The following is a 16,302-nucleotide window of genomic DNA, read 5'->3' as shown; positions in this document are numbered from 1 at the left end:
TTCATTGGAGGCATCTGGGGTGTAATACAAGAACTTGCTGGTCATTCCAGTTGACAGGGTAGCACATTATTTTCCAGTTTCAGCCTGAGTCACTGCTATGATGCGCTACATCACTTGCCTTAGGTCTTTTAAAGGACCTTCAAGATGCCCATTGTATTACCTATCTTTTTAACTCTTGTCTGGGATGACACCTGGGTGCTTGTGATTAACCATGTGACAAAAAATACCATCAATATTGTATGAAGAGTAGTTTGAACAGTGCTTGAAACACGAAGTTCTAATGCCTCTGGTCAAAACCTCTTTGAAAAGTGGAGAATAATTTTTCCTGCATTTTTTGTAGACTTTTAAAATGTCAATGTTATCCCATAGATACTTTGAAATTAAGGAATTATATTAAATATATCTACTCCCCTTTCTGTGCATTAATCTAAGCAAAGAAGAAAGCATAATAATCCCACTGGCATTTTTTTTAATGAAATACTCCCTTCCAGCTACCTCTTTGAAGGCCATACAGTTCACTTGGAGAAGGTGCAGCAAATTTGTGGAGAAAGTAAAACTGGAGACATTTTCAGTTTTATATCTAATAGCTGAGATTGTGCCTCTCCTGAAAAAATTTTGATTTCTCTTGTGGAACTTGGATTTTCATACAGTCAATACTTTTTAAATTTAATACTGAGATCTTGCATTGCTTAATATGTAAACTATGTATGTTCATATTTCACCAGCAGATTATGTTGAGAACTAATCGGACTTTGCAGAGGAGCTATACAAATATAATAAAGGATATCTGAGTGACATTAGAACACTGGTACCATAATTACGGTTTTAAAATATTGTATTCAAAGCTGTATTTTTGCTTGAAAGCCACCTCTTATTTGGGCCCCTCACTACAAGAAGGAAATCGAGTTGCTGGACAGTGTCCAAAGAAGGGCAACGAAGCTGGTGAAGGGTCTGGAGAGCAGGTCTTATGAGGAGAGGCTGAGGGAGCTGGGGTTGTTTAGCCTGGAGAAGAGGAGGCTGAGGGGAGACCCTATTGCTCTCTACAACTACCTGAAAGGAGGTTGCAGCGAGGCAGGGATCGGTCTCTTCTCCCAGGTCACTAGCGATAGAATGAGAGGAAACAGCTTCAAGCTGCATCAAGGGAGGTTTAGATTGGATATTAGGAAAACTTCTTTATTGAAAGAGTGGTCAGACATTGGAAGAGGCTGCCCAGAGAGGTAGTGGGGTCACCATCCCTGGAGGTATTTAAAAGACGTGTAGACGTGGAACTTAGGGACATAGTTTAGGAGGCATGGTGGTGTTGGGTTGATGGTTGGACTTGATGATCCCAGAGGTCTTTTCCAACCTTAATGATTCTATGATTCTGTGATTAACTAGATAAACACATTTTCCTCTATGGCCATTGGTTAAGAATTACACCTTTTAACTTTTCCAGCTCTGAAGTGTGTTTTGGCCACATTTAAAGAAATCCATTGTGAAAATATGCTGGGGGGAAGCCCCAGACAGAAGTATGTACTATTTTTTCTATTTGGTTATTTGTTGTAGCTAACAGATGTTGTACAAATGTATTATCAGCAGCTATATCTTCTTGCAGCAATGTTTTATTCTTCTTTGTAATAGCTATTTTTATAATTTCCAACAGTTCTTTGTGAGTTCAGAATTTCTAGTATCAGCTGCTGGATAAGAAAATTTCATTGTTTTTCCACAAGGTGGCATGTAAGAATCAGTCTGGATGTATTTTAATTAATGTAATTCAGTTAGTATACATAATTTGTATGTCAAATGTATGTGCATACTCAAAGAAGAAGGAATACATTCATAGGATAGAGTATACCGTGACTGGCTATTTAAATACAACACAGCAAGTGATACTCTATCACTAGCTAAATTATAGAGTTGGTTACTATTGTATAATTTACAGAATAACTTATCAAAATAAAATCTATCCTGAGCACCTCACAGTTACTTATACCATGAAATGAGATTAAAACCTGAATCACAGAAAGAGATTCTGTGGAATTGTCCAGTTACTTTAGGATAAATTATTTATTCATTATTCATTATTATTTATTCATGCTTTCATTTTCTGAAAGACAAAGACCAGTATCAATATATGTTTCTTTAATGTAGTTAAATAATTTTTAAAGGAGGCATTTAGTTATTATTAAAACTCTTCACATTTATTAAATTTGTTAGTTGTTGAGCAGTTTCTGTTCAAGAGAACTTCCTACTCAAAACAAGAAATAGTTCTGACCTAAGTTGCCATCCAAGCTCAAACTAGTCATGATTTTGCAGATCTAATAGTGTTCAGCTAATGATTGGTTTCTTCCAGTGCTGCAGGTCTCTACATTCTCTAAATTTCCTAGTACTTCAGTAAATCAAAGAAACAGAATCTGCTAAACCACCACCAAAAAGTTGCTACTGTATTATTTTTTTCATCTTACTTAGAAGCTGAGTAGACAAGAAATCTGAGAAACTCAGTGCTTATAACAGATTTTCAGCAAAAGAGCCTTTTGGCATACAAAATCTGGGTGCTGATCAGAACTGAATGATCTGCAACTTGAATCAGGTTCATCCTGCACTCTGTCATGATGACCGTTACATATTTGAATCTGTAAAGCTGTGTGCATTATTCCAGGGACAAAAAACCCCATGTATAAATTTCATATTGTTTGTTGGTAAGGAGTGTCTCGTTTAACCAGCTCCAGGAAAGCAGCGGTCCATCATGTGTAACAGTTACATGGGATGATAAATGCCATCACCGCAAACGTCCCCCACTTCCTTCCTCTTCCCCTTGTCTTTTATTGCTGAGCATGACATCATACAGTATGGGATGTCCCTCTGTCAGCCTAGGCCAGCCACCCAGCTGTGCTCCCCCCAGCCTCCCGTGTCCCCCAGCCCACCCGCTGGCAGGACAGCGCAAGAATCAGAAAATCAGCCCCAATGCTGTGCAGACACTGCTCAGCAACAACTGAAACACCCCCCTGCCATAAACACTGCTCTCATCACAAATCCAAAGCATAGCCCCATACAAGGCACCACAAAGAAATTTAACTCCTTCCCAGCTGAAACCAGTACATAATCCCAGCTCTCACAATGCACCTTTGAGAACTGCAGACAACCCGAGGTAATTGAACATGGTGCCTTCTTTCACCGGTCTCTCCTTACTGTTAGGTAAACCACAATGTGAGAAGGAAATGAAGTGATTTGTTCTAGAAGGCTGGTGACAAGAAAAACCTTCAGATTTAGGCTCTTCCCTAAGATCCTTAACAATGTGCCTGAAGTTTGTTTTTTTTTCAGATTGAAAACTTTGGAATATTGCTGTAGACTTGCAGATCAAGAAAACTGGAGGAAAAGTCATTGACAAAGGTTGTATCTCAGCTGAAAAATATATGCAATTTTTTAATGATTGCAATGCAATTTATTGAACAGCTTATTGATGTAGTTTATGGAACTATTGATTGCAATCTATGCAGTTTATGCAATAGAGAGAGGTGAGCTTTTCAGTTACCTTTAGTCCTGTTTCCATATGGTTGAAAACTTCATTATTATAGATTTCACATATGCCAACACATCCAAGGGTAAAGAACAGGATATGAATACTAAAGACAAAAACATCTCACCAAATTGATTTCAGCTTCAAAGCCCAGTCGGTCATCTTGTATTAGTAGTAAACAAACTCAGTCTCTTTTCTCTTTTGTGTTATGTGCACTATTCCATCTTCCATTAAAAAAAGAAAAGGCTTCTCTGCCCCCATGTTGCTGTTTGGTGTGCAGTCGAAGCCAGACAAGATGGCTGAGAACTTCTTAAGCCATGTTTGCTACCAAGGAAAACATACCAGGGAACTGTTCTCTAAACTACCCTCATGTCTGGTACAGCCCATTACTTTTGTCCCTCATTTTATCTGTTTGCATCTTTTATCTAAGGCAGAAGTCACGCTTTTTTGCCTGCTGAGACATTTGCCCAGCTGGATCTGCAGAGGGAAAACAACTGCCCTTAGTACTTGCCCCTCACAGTCTCTCTCTGGACCCAGAGTGGCAGATAACTCATTCTTTTCATGGCAGTTGGAGAAAAATATATGTTCACATTGTGGAGAATGATCTCATTCTTCCTACAAATATGCAAATTTGGTGGCCAGATACACAAAGTTTTCATAAATACAATATTAACCAACTTTAGAGACATTCCTCAATTTTAAATTTGAGGAACAAAGGAATCCATATGGTAACACAGTGAATAATAAACTGTGGGCCCCGCCGAATCATAACAAGAAAGAAAATGGCATTTTAACTAGACTGCAAACATCATATATAAGACATCTAATTTTGACATCACTCTGCAGCAGATCTCTTTCCACAAATGTGAAACACAATCTTGAGTACATAACAGTGTTCTCAAGTCCATATCAAAGACATATAATTGTTTGCCATCTGCTAGGAAAAGTTGCCTGAAAAATATCTTGCCTTTTTAATTTTATTATTCAGAAAGATTATTTTCCCATGGGTGGTGGAAGAGCAACATCATTTTAAGTGAGCAGGGGACATCTATAATCATCTCTATGCCAAGCATGGCTTAGCAAAATATGTACAAGGGATTAGAAAGAAGAAAATAAGCAACATGCCTTTGGCAACCAAATTCTAAATTCAGAGTCATTACCATAAGTAACAGAAAATTAGCGTTGTGTCTCAAACACTTAGAAAGTATTCTTAACCCAGGAGAAAATTAATATTGAAATCTTGAACTTGATCCTTGATCTGAGATTGATCATTTCTGCAATTGTTCATCACTGAAATTAATCTTTCATCAACTAAAGTTCTTAGAAAGCCATAGAAGTATCTCTGTGCTTGAGGCCCTTAAGGAAATGACTTTCCAAGTTTGCTGTTGGCATTTTCCCTACGTTTTGATACAGCAAAAAAATAATGTTGTAAGTTCCCACATGCTGCCATTTTTGGAAACAAACTATTCAGGCAATGTAGAAAAGAAGATTGAAGATGACAGAGGGGTAAACAAGCAGTTAAGAACTACAATGAGTTCAAGCATCATGCACAGAGTCCTATGATCACATGCAGCAATGGTGAACTGAATATTGCAGTTACTGATCCACTAGTGTTAGTGATCTGGAGGCACTCGACTCCTTACCCAAGCAAATCATACTGACAGCTGAAGGACAGTTAGCACCATTGGTGGCAGAAGGATTTATAATTTTATGCCTGAGAAGACTGATGCTTGCCACTTCTCAGTGAAATTGCTCCCTTAAGCTGTGACACAGAATTTGAGTATCAGTTCATTTTTTCTCCTGAAACAACTGCTGCTCTAACACCTCCAGTGTGCCCACTTGCACTTCTGGAGGTGAAGAGATACTGGATTTTGTCAGCTCACAGAAGACTCCTCTTTTTTTTTTTTTTTTTTTTTTTTTTTTTGAGCAACCAGCTTGTTCACTATCTATCTGTCTCAAGATGTTTGGAACTTTAAAAGGCGATCTAAGAACTGTCAGTGTTTCTGGTTTTAACCCCTTATTCCCTCCCTTTCTCTGTGCACAACAGACTGAAGCTGAGGCAGCAGAACTGTATGATACTGCAAAGCATGAACAGGCTGTTTTTGAAACTCTTTCCCCACAGTATGTCAGAGACTGCATGTGCCTCCCTGGAATGTTTTTACTACAACAACCAAGGGAAGAGTTACTTTCCTGTTACTATTGCTAAAATAATTGCAAACAATTGCAGCCCCAAAAAGTCTGGCTAGTGTGCAAAGCAGATCACTATCTTTCTGAGAAACTGTAATTATTAGTAATTATGTAATTACACCAACCGTCTGAAGTTCTCAGACCTCTTGAGTTGCTGTTCGTCATACGTTTCGTAACTATCAACATGGCTCTTCAATCTCTATGAGGGATTTCCATCCATGCAGTGGTTATTCCAATTACATACCAACACGAATGATACTACTAAATATGAGAGTGTAGAAGTCTAGTTAACGTAATTCCTTCAAAATCCTATAACGTTCCTATGGTACCATCAAAGTATTTGAAATAGTATGATCCATTTACACTTTGAAAAAGAAATCCAGGATTGCAGTTTAATTGACTATCTGTAACTAAATAGACATACAGTGTGCTGAATAAAATTTAGGTGACAAAAATTTAAGTGACTAAAGGTTTTTTCAATTTTCTCTCTCCATGGAAGAAGGAAAAATCTTTCTTCTTAGTAAAGTTGTCATTCAGAGGATTTATAATAAGGATGTAAACAAGCTGACTCTTTTGCTCTTCATTATTGCTACTGGCATGGCCCCAAAGCAGGTCAAATATTGTTGACGTACTCCCTGAGTTTATTCATCAAACAAGCTGACTTGTTTTTTTTACTTTGGAGAGACAGATGCAGGCAGACTGAAATGTAACGCCCATTTTAAGCCTCAAGCATAGTAAGTATAAATAATATTGATGATGTCAAAGAAATATGTTACTGCTAACCCACCAAGACAGTAGTGGAAAAGTGAGATTTCAGAAAAATCAATTTTGTTTCTCTCTGCCTTTTCAGTATTTTTAGTCTTATTAGTTAGACTGACTGATTTTAAAGGCCCCTAAGACCATACTTGAGGAAGTACCCCCAAAATCAGATTTTCCTTTCTTGATGTGAAAAAGGCAAAGTTACAATGCTTATTCTTAATAAGATAGCCTTCTGTTGACATACAGCAGGTTTTTAAACAAGCCAGAATTTTCTGTCTTCACACTGCTAGTGGCTTGCCTCTGTAGTCCATCTCAAAATATCTTCACCTTTCTTTCACGTTTCATCAGGCTTCAGCAAGAAGCTGGAATAGGAATTCTGACACCAATCCTTTAGGTGCATTTGCTACATCTGCTACTTGAATTTTATTTGCCACTCTAACACCAAGATACTGGAACAGAGGTCGCCTTGTGAGGTCCATCGATACCTTCTTTGATTCTCACTGTGTCACCCTGAAAACACTTGCTTGGATTTAACTAAATCTAAAAATAAAATAAGTTGTACTGGGTTAAACCACATTCTTGGATTTATGAATTCATGGCCCTGGTCATTCTGACCAAGAAATGATATTAAAATGCTGTCTGCCTTTGTATCAGGGATCTAAAGCTGGTTGTTCTCTCCTGCTATAACTTAATCTACACAATGTTAAAGCTTTAAACTGGTCTGATTTTAAGATATTCTCCCTTTGATATTGATTAAATAGTTTCTAGTAGCTCCCAGTCATGCATTTACTGAGTACGTGTATTGAGTTTTTAATACAATTTAGTGTGTTCCTAATAGCAAAGGCTGTAAAACTCATCTATTGATCCAAATCTTATTTTGGTGGACTGGCTATGGGAATTATTAGAGGCACAGCTATCTTTTTTCCAACCAGTACTATGAAATCGAGAAAACAGAAATTCTCCACTTCAGTGACCGCACATTTCTGCCTCATGTTGGTAAACTCAATTTTATTTTTCTTAGCTTTGTACACATTCACATGATGGTCAGTGGAAGTAACCTGTCATGCCATTCTTTACATTTTATCTAGAGGAAAATGTGTATATGAGAAAAAGGAGATTCTCAGAATAAAGGATTCAGACTGCAGGGTTTTTTTCAAATTGTCTCCTTATCGTACCTTTATCCGGGTCCCTATAAATCCTCAAATACTGAGCTCTCTCTTCTATTGCTTTTTAAAACCTTTGACTTCGCTGAATTTTTTTCACTTAAATTTGCTATGTCATACATCTCATCCAATCATGTCTACAGACTAGAGGCCATCATCTGAGCTACCACCTCAAACTCTAATTATTGTCAAAGGAGAATAACAACAATTTTCTAAGCCAAATCTGGCCTGTTTCAGAAGGTCATATTAAAATAAGCTATGCCATTAAAAAGGTTATTTCTCTCTCCTGTCTATAAGAGGGATCCTTGATGATACCTCAGGTGTGGAGGTCTACAGGATGGTCTCATCCTTTGTGTTAACAGCCTACAGCTATGCCTTTAGTGTTTAAAGGAAGAGAATTTGACAAAGTCTTTGGGAACTGTAGACCATTGGCTTACCATTGGCAGTTATACTTGATGAGTTCATCATTTATTTCTGGACCACAGTGAAATCTCTCAACACTGCGCTGCAAAAGCCCAACAGCAAATGCTTCATCAGAGGTGCTGCAGTTTGCTGGCCTAGACTGTCTTCTGGACAGAGCTCTCATGCATATCAGTGCTTTAAGGCTGAACAGCTTCAGTGGGCTTTGTCTTGCCTCTTGTCTGGCAGTTAAAGGTTAACTCAGCTGAAATCTCACCTCAAAGACAGTAATTTGAAAGAAGCAGTAATATGTGGTAATATCTTTTCTTTATGAATCTTCTGCTTACCGGGCGTGGGGATGCTACTGACTTCACAGGCATCCTTGGACATTGTCTTTGCAGACACCTTAAATTCAGACAAGCCGTAAAAATGTACTTACTCCATTAATGAGATGCTGTCTATGACAGTGTAAGCTTTGGAAATGGCTCTACAATCCCCTTGCTAGACAGCTTGAGGCAGATTAATTGCCTTGGCTGCTGGTAAGAAAGGAACACGAAAGGTGACTTTTCATTGAAAACGTTCAGCAAGTATAGAAAAAACCTCTGAATTGTTACAGGTGTTTTACTTTAGTGCATAATCTTTTAAAATGCATAATGGACAATCAGTTATAAGATCCATATTGTTGAAGGAATGAAACTTACTACCAGTTCTAAACAGAGACAATTTGGAACTGGCGATATATTTGGCTTTAATAGAAGCAAAATCTTAATGCGGTATGTGTGGGGGACACATCTCTCACAAATAAGTTGAATCTTTTGCATTGTAGGGTCTCGATTTTTTTTTTTAAAGGAGAAGCAGCCACCTGATAATACGCATTCACACTGAGTCTCTAAGTAGTGCAGATACTCTTGCTCATTTCTAAGCTAACATATTGATCCTCGCCATTTCTGTTCTTCAGCTGAAATCTTTGAAAATAAATCAATCATAAAAGTGTAGGTATGGGTTATTTCTCAGTGACAATTACTCTAGATGTGCAAGTAAGATATTTATTTTTGAACTTAACAATAACTTGGTTGTAGTAAATATTTATTAGTGCTGAACATGCCTATGAAGCAATATTTTTCTTTGATTTAATGTGTTAAAACTAAGCTATTGGTTTTCTGTGCAATCCTTTTTGAATGCTGCTGACTATCTTTATAGAAAGACATAGCTTTGAAGAACATGTTTCAGAAATTCCATAATGACAAGAAAAATGTGATCAGTCCTGGGGTAATTACATTTCTTAAAAGCTTTCCATTCCAGTATCAATTAGGAATATTGTGGCTTTCTTCCACTATCTCATAACACTTACCCAGAAGGTGGTTTGTCTTTTTAATGCTTTCTGCTGTAGAGTGGTGTATTTATGATTACATTCCTGAGTGATTAAGTTCTAAGAATTATCTGGACTCCCTTGACTACTTGAAAACATGCACTTCTTGTTGAAGTGTGGTGACTGTGATCTATCGTACCTCTTTTCTCCCTGGCATTTATAATTTTCAAAGGTTAAATTTTGAATTTGTGAACTTTGTAAAATCCATTTTTGTCAATAAACAAAGGACTACTATGCAAATGCATGCATTTCCAGGGTCAGCTACTATTTCTGTCAACAGAGAAAGCTGAATTGGACCACTGAATATGTACAAAACACTAAAATGTATGCAAGCACCTGTATGCATCATAAACCCTGAATCCTTATAGTGAAGCTCTGTGGAAAACTTTATCATTAGATGATACAGCTTTGGAACAATGTCTGATTACCACCAAAAGTCATCAGCTCTGCATTCATGATGGAGAACCCCAAAGCAGGCCCAGATGCAGAATCACAGGATGGTAGGCGTTGGAAGGGACCTCTGGAGATCACCTCATCCATCCTCCCTACTTCAGGCAAGTACACCTAAAGCAGGGGGCACAGGAATGCATCCAGGTGGGTTTTGAATATTGCCAGGGAAGGAGACTTCACAACCTCCCTGGGCAGCCTGTTCCGCTGCTCTGTCACCCTCACAGGAAAGAAGTTTTTCCTCATATTGAAGTGGAACTTCCTGTGTTCCTGCTTGTGCCCATTGCCCTTTGTCCTGTCATTGGGCACTATTGAAAAAGCCTAGTCCCATCATCCTGACACCCACCCTTTAGGTATTTACAGGTGTTGATGAAATCCCCCCTCAGTCTTCTCCAGGCTAAACAAACCCAAGTCTCTCAGCCTTTCCTCATAAGGGAGATGCTTCAGTCCCCTGATCATCTTGGTAGCTCTCTGCTGGACTTGCTCAAGCAGTTCCACATCCTTCTTAAACTGGGGGGCCCAAAACTGGACACAGTACTCCACTCACTAGTGGTCTCACTAGGGCAGAGTAGAGGGGGAGAATAACCTCCCTCGATCTGCTGGCCACACTCCTTTTGATGCATCCCAGGATACCGTTGGCCTTCTTGGCCACAAAGGCACATTGCTGGCTCATGGTCAGCTTGCTGTCCACCAGCACTCCCAGGTCCTTCTCAGCAGAGCCACTTTCCAGTAGTTCAGCCCCCAGCCTGTACTGGTGCATGGCGTTGTTCCTCCCCAGGTGCAGGACCTTGCACTTGCACAACAGATAATTAGGATATGTTAAGCACACCTTTTTGATGGTTAAAATTAGTCTTTCCCCTGTATACTACCTGTTTGCTCCCGCCCCCTTCCTAGCAAAAGAAACAATAAGAGTGAGGAAAAATATTACAACACTTTCTAAATTGTTACAAATATATATTAATTTTTTCTCTTCATCAATAATAAAAATATATATTAAAAGGAATATTAACAGGCAATCACCCCTATGATAGGATTTCTCTTAATTTTTCATCTTGAATTAACCATGACTTGGTCATCCAAGATCCTGTTAATGTTCATTTCATGTTGTGAGGAAAGGAAAATTTGTGGGTTTGTTGCCTCCTTAACATATAAGAGATTTTTAAAAATGTATTTTGTAATTACAAAGTAGAACAAGAATGGAGGCTATAACTCCCAAGTGTCCTGGTGCTTCAGCAGAAAATTCTAAAAGAACCAAACTGTAACTGTTAAATTAGCTTCCTTCTGTTTCTCTTCCCCTTTCCCTTTTTATTTCAATTTTTTCCACATTGCTGGCCTAGGGTCAACTTGCTGTCCACCAACACTCCCACGTCCTTCTCAGCAGAGCTGCTTTCCAGCAGGTCAACCCCCAACCTGTACCAGTGCATGGGGTTGTTTCTTCCCAGGTGCAGGACCTTAAAAAAGCCTTGCTGAAGTCAAGGTAACAACCACTGCTCTTCCTTCATCTACCCAGCCAGTCACACCATCATAGAAGCCTGACAGGTTGGTGAAGCATGATCTCCCCTTGGTGAATCCATGTTGACTACTACTGATAACCTTCTTTTCCACTGCGTACCTGGAGATGACCTCCAGGCTGAACTGTTCCATCACCTTTCCAGCAATGGAGGTGAGGCTGACTGGCCTGTAGTTTCCCAGGTCCTCCTTCTTGCCCTTTTTGAAGACTGGAGTGACACTGGCTACTCCCCAGTCCTTGGGTAACTCTCCCTGGTACATACGCTGTTATGTTGCACAGAATATGTACACCTTTTGTAAAGCCCATGAAATGGCAATAACCATAAAATGGCAATTAGTTGATTTATAGTGGTAACCTTTAGGAGCATTTCAAAGTAATAACCTGTGATGTGTGGATCAAGCACTACCAGTATCAGGAGCAGAGGGTATACAACCTTGCTACAGCAGTAACTCCTCTAATTTTCAAAAGCAAAGAGAGCCCCATGCACTTCAATAACAGTGTTGGTTTGTAGATCAGTTATGCATTTTTACAGGGCCATTATAATGTTGTAGGAGGTAAAGGCATCTAGAACAGTCGCCCCTACCCAGCAGGTCAACTATCATTGAGGTAGGTATAAACATTTATGATGTGATCACTCGAGCAACAACCAAGGATTTGTAGAGGTATGAACTGTGGCAATGGGTCATCATTCCTGATTTTCAGCAGCAATTCTTCCAGAGTGAGAGGGGGACATAGGGAGGACAAACCATAAGAATATTTTGAGAATTAAGACATTAATAGAAAACTTAGGGAGGCCCCTTGCAACAGGATCAAAAGGTCAGTGATGGAGAAATTGGAGATATGAGGCAATCAACCCTCCTATCCATATTACCTCCAGATAAGCTTATCAGGAAAGGCTGTTAGTAATTATATTTTAAATTAGCAGTGATATAGCAGAGCAGAAGCATGATTTTGCATGTACTTTGCCTTTTTGGAGCTGAATATTATTTCTTGATTAGTTTTCACCCATATATTTAAGTAGGTCACTAGTTATTATCTATTTATGTTATGCCAGTTCAGAATAAATAGCTACTACATTTCACTGATGGAACTGTATGCTTCAAATACTCTAGAGTTAGATACATGAAAGTACTTAATTATTTGGGGAAGTAAATTATCCATGTCTAATTGAAATGTCAAACTGTCCTGGATAAAATGGATCACACTTCTGTTTGATCTAATTTCTGTAAATATACTGCTATGTTTAAAAGTGTAAATCCTATCTCTTTCACTGTCTGTGTATGTATATACACTCAGCCTTTGCTGAGAGGCAAGTGTAGTGTTTGGTGAATTTGTGTTGATCAGAAGCCTAGGCTGAAGCCTAACACAGCTGCTATTAAAACTGTTCACCTGAGCCCAGATTCAAATACCTCCTCAGTCAGAGTTTAGAACTTGTAATCTCTACCATGAGCTGAGCTTGGCATCTGGGTCTACCTGGGTTTGACATGTAAAGCAAACTCCAGTGCAGTAGCCAAAGGCTACTTTACACCATACACCCATATTTTGGAACCCTTAAGTCTGTTTTGACTGTGAATTTTCTCAGCTCTCCTGCTAACATGTTTAAAGGTAATTCCTGTTTCTCAGCCTCCTCTGCACTCACCTACCATCTCACAACCTGTCAAGTGCTAAAATATGAATACAAATTTGACATAATTAAGTTAAACTTAGAGCAATTGTTTTTCACTTACACTGTGCTTGGAATTTGTTTCTTGTGCATGAAGCCGAAGATATGCCTTACTTGCCTGAAAGCTAATCTGTTTAGCAGCCAATATAACCCAGCATAATAAAAGACACTATTTTTCCCTGCAACACATGCACTACTTAAGAGCAAATCCAAAGAGTTTTATCTGAAGTGTTAGCAGGTAGCTAAATATTAGCAATCACGTGGTTCCCTGTGGCTGTGAAACAGGTGATGAAAATGAGTATTTAACTGACTACTCTCAAAGACTAGCTGAAGGTTTGCTAGTTATCTTTACTATGTCTCTTCATGCTTGTGGTAGAGCTGTCTGTATGGTGGCCAGTCCTCCGAACTCAAAGAGATGTCTGCTGGCATGGCAGGTAGCTGAAGGGCACAGACTGGCAACACAAATGAACAGCACCTTAAGAGCTCTCTCCACTTTCTGTTGATTAGAAATCGAGCCTCCTGTTAGTAGCAGAGATGTAAACATATATGTCAGCAATATCTAAAATTAAGTGAGGTGAATTGCACCCAGCTAAACTGTGGTTGTGTCACCTCTTTGCTTTCTCTTGTGACAACCTAAAAAGGGACAAAGTGTCCATAAAAGCGAAGGCCAGTTCAGATGATGTGTGCTACACAGTTATGGCAATCAACAGGAGAGTCAAATAAGTCCACCTACTTATAAAAAAACACAAAATGCATGTGGTAATTTTCATTTCTCATTCTTTTACAAGTTTAGTCATGCATTTCTTCAATAATTCCTGAAGTCATATATGACCTGAACAGATTTGTTTTGTGTCAGAAGTCTTGGACAGTCTGCTGCTAATTTTGTTGTTCATAATATTATGTCTATAGAGCAGCATTTTGTGTTCTTCACCTTTAGAAAAGGCAGTTGCAAGATGCATTACCTTAGAGTAAATGGCAGATCTGGTTTTCTTCATATTTAGACATGATAAGCTCTTTTTATATTAATATGAAAAAATATGTGATTTCATGGATGTTTTGACAGCACCCATCAGTTTATTTCAGAAGGCTGAGGAAGCTTTTGATTTTGTCTGAAAATTAATGAACTATTGAACAGGAAAAAGAAGCAAGCAAGAAAAAAAAATCATCCTTATTCTTACTCTGCAAACAGAAGGATTTCCCATAAAGAAAAATAAGTATATGTGGTGAATAGATGCAGCAGATTTATTTCTCTATCAGAAAATTCAAAGCCAATGAACAAGATGTGAAACACAGAACTATATACAACAAATAGCAGATGAACTCAGGAAGGGGGCTGGAACCGGCTTTGCTATATCGAAGATTATTATGCTAAGTTGCACATTTGCTTAGCAATACTGTAGTCATCTTCCACATAATCACTCTGTTTTTTTCCATATGGTCTTAATAAGTCATCTGATCTTCTGGTAGCTATCAGGCATAGCCTCAGAATAACACAAAGCGTGGTCTCTGTTTTACCTTGAAGGACAACATGTCAAAGGTATAACTTCTTGTTCTTTTGCTGAACACACTATAGAGGATTCATTTTTTCCATAAGATTTTGGGTGAAGACTACTGGATATATATATAGTGTGTTCCATGTTTTCAAAACGAAAACTGACTTTTTAGAAAACCTCAGAAAAATTCGGGTCAACCATTGCTTTCATGTTGTAATGAAATGTGAAAAGTTGGCTCATGCAATTGGCTCAGCCAGGGCTGACTATTTTCTGCACCAAAGGCATACAAAGCAGGGCAGGACTAATTTCAGACCTGACAGCCTTTCTTTCCTCCATTAAAGTGAATCAGGTCAACTGGAGAAGTATTTATTTGGGGTTTAATTGGACTACTCATGGACTTTCAGTTTTAAACGTGAAGCAGCCTGTTGAGCTGGAACCATTTGGTGCCTCACTGAAGTCTTTCAATTTAGCACTTAGATTATATTGGTATTGTAAACTTAACTCTAATTTTCACTCAGGCTTTGCCCAATACCATTCTTCCTCTGTCTTTCACTGAGGCAAAAAGGTTGACACAGATTTTTGAGATTTTTTCACCTAGTTGCTAAGGCAAATACCCTTCAAATCAGGCATCTTCCTAGGAGAGGACACTGGGTAACATCACTTAGTTTCTGTAGTCTTTTAGCGTCTTTCTCACCCTGCCCTCTTGTCATGGTTCAGTGCCATTCGGCAACTAAACACCACGCAGCTGCTCGCTCACTCCCCCCACCCCTGTGGGATGGGGGAGAGAATTGGAAGAGCAAAAGCAAAAAAAGACTTGTGGGTTGAGATAAGAACAGTTTGATAATTAAAATAAAAAAATAATTGTAATAATGATAATGATAATACCAATAATGATAATATAATAAAAAGGAAAAGGGAAAAATGGAAAAAACCAGAAACACAAATGATACAGCCACTCACCACCTGCCGACCGACGCTGCTGGTCCCTGAGCCATGATTGCTGCCTCCCTCCCCTGGGGCCAGCTCCTCCCAGGTAACATACTGGGCATGACATTACGTGATATGGAATATCCCTTTGGCCAGTTTGAATCCGCTCTCTTAGCTGTGCCCCCTCTCCTCCTGGCTTCTTGTGCCCCTGGCAGAGCACAGGAAGCTAGAAAAGTCCTTGACTAGTACAAGCACTACCCAGCAACAACTAAGACTTTGGTGTGTTATATCAACATTGTTTTCATACTAAGTCCAAAGCACAGCACTAGGGCAGGTGCAGTGAAGAAAATTAACTCTATCCCAGCTAAAACCTTGACACCTCTGAAAGGATAAATAAGGTTCATGTGCTTGCAATAGCTACCTGGAAGAAAACCTTGGCCATCTCAGTTCTTGCCTATTCCTGTGCTACCTAGAGTGCGCAGGTAAGCTGAGAGGCAGGAAGGTCACAGTAATACATCCAGGGGTCTATGCTGGGCACTGCAGAGCAGATGCCAATGTTAAATGACAGAGAATAGAGCCAGAGGGATGTTACCCAGGGACAGTGTTACTTCTAGGTGCCAACGCAGTTTGAGTTGTTCAACACCAATCTACATCTTAGATTTTAACTTAAATGCCGACATTGTAAGATTTATTACTCTGGTGGCATAGTCCCAGTAGTCAAAGAATGTAAGGAAGATGTAACTTTTTGAGTGAGGATACTATCAGACTAGATAATACTTAAGAAAATTTCCAAACAAAATGTGTCCAAACCATATCTGCTTTTACCAGCCATCCTCATTATTGCCTCACTATTAAAAAATATTCTGTCTCCGCAACTTTTGGGAAATAT

The 16,302-nt window shown here is 38.9% G+C and overlaps 1 long non-coding RNA gene across 1 annotated transcript in view; it reads left to right on the top strand.

The window, feature by feature from the left end:
* Window positions 1-1,437: 1,437 nt before the first annotated feature.
* The window catches only part of LOC142052074 (uncharacterized), a 41,873-nt gene continuing 27,008 nt past the window's right edge, over window positions 1,438-16,302 (top strand). Inside the window, exon 1 of the long non-coding RNA XR_012658701.1 lies at window positions 1,438-1,508. This is a non-coding gene — a long non-coding RNA (uncharacterized LOC142052074). The remainder of the gene's footprint in view (window positions 1,509-16,302) is intronic.

Source organism: Phalacrocorax aristotelis, chromosome 1 (genome assembly GCF_949628215.1).
Source record: "Phalacrocorax aristotelis chromosome 1, bGulAri2.1, whole genome shotgun sequence".
NCBI classification, from domain to species: domain Eukaryota; kingdom Metazoa; phylum Chordata; class Aves; order Suliformes; family Phalacrocoracidae; genus Phalacrocorax; species Phalacrocorax aristotelis.
The sequence above is the reverse complement of the archived record's forward strand: the minus strand, read 5'-3'. Positions and strand labels throughout refer to the sequence as shown.